The sequence below is a fragment of the Austrofundulus limnaeus genome, unplaced genomic scaffold (assembly GCF_001266775.1).
Source record: "Austrofundulus limnaeus strain Quisiro unplaced genomic scaffold, Austrofundulus_limnaeus-1.0 Scaffold2, whole genome shotgun sequence".
In the NCBI taxonomy this organism is placed as follows: Eukaryota; Metazoa; Chordata; class Actinopteri; order Cyprinodontiformes; family Rivulidae; genus Austrofundulus; species Austrofundulus limnaeus.
Window position 1 is genome coordinate 4,920,936 of NW_013952404.1, and position 1,298 is coordinate 4,922,233.

Sequence of the window (1,298 nt, forward strand, 5' to 3'; positions counted from 1 at the left end):
GTGCTGTTGTGCCGGATTAATTTTTTTGAGGTTTATATCATGTTATAATGTCATTCCCTCAACAAACACTTACCCAGAGTGTTGCTTGGACTCATTGATGTAAGTTTGAGAAATCCCTGAATCTCCTGTGGAGCTGCCTAAACGCTTGCTGGCACAAAGCACAGCCTATTTGTACCTAGCTCCTCCCTGGAGCTCAATCTCCTGCCCAACAGAGCACCCCTCCCCCAATGCATTGCTGTGAAGATGTGCTGAAGTGGGAGTRTCAGAAATGGTAGGAGGTTCTTAAAGAGACAGAGGCCAATTTCCAGGCGTTCAGATAGGCTATGATGCAAATTAAAATTTATTTTTGATATATACAGCTTTTTCATAACAACTAAGGGCACTATGGTTACTTGACTGTGGTACAGAATTGAAGTATGTGCCTGGAAAATACAGAATATCCCCCCAAACTCCAATCTAAAGTAGATGTACTTGCAGTGATTATTTTCTGAAAGTTTTCAAGAGGCGTTTCGCAAACATCAAACCAACGCACAGACACGAGCAACCTGACCACCTTTGCCTTCAGTGGTGGGTGATAACTAAAGGGATGCGATTCAGTCGCAGCCCTGCAGCTTAAACCAAACCTAAACGTGATCACACACACCCCCACCCACCCCCACTGCCCCTGCAGCAATCTCAAAATCATAAACAAATCTTCGGTTGTTTCACAAACTGGGCCGCTGCCCGGGTCGCATTTACACCAGTCTGATGCCCATGACCAACTTCATTACACACTTACCCAATTACCTAGTGGGACTTAGCAGGTGGGCAAAACAGGGGGGAGGAGGAGGAGGAAGAGGGTGGGTGCACTCTTCTCAGATGCACACCCATGTGCAGGGTGAACATGAGGCCGCGGGGGTCGTCAAGTGCACGGAGGGAATGGATACTGAAAGAGTGCACTTGAGTTGTGCACCGGCCCGACCTCTCCCCAGCTGGTTTGGGGCCACGATACAGGTGGCACACATGATCACCGCCAAGACCCCAGTGAACTCCCCCCCCTTCTCCACATGCATATCGCTCACCGTCTATAGTGAGCGTCCACAACAGGTGCAGCGGTCTGCAGGCCCCACCGTACGAGGAAACCCACCATGCTGCTGCAGACCTCCCTTCCATCATCCCTTTTGTTCATTCATTTCACTTCTCCTCCTTTTCGACGTCTTCTTCTCCTCCCCGCAGCCCCGGGGAGCAATCGAGAGGTCCAACGTGAACGTGTAACCTGAGCAGAGCTCTTCGGTATTATTGTGCAAGGACGTTGGGGG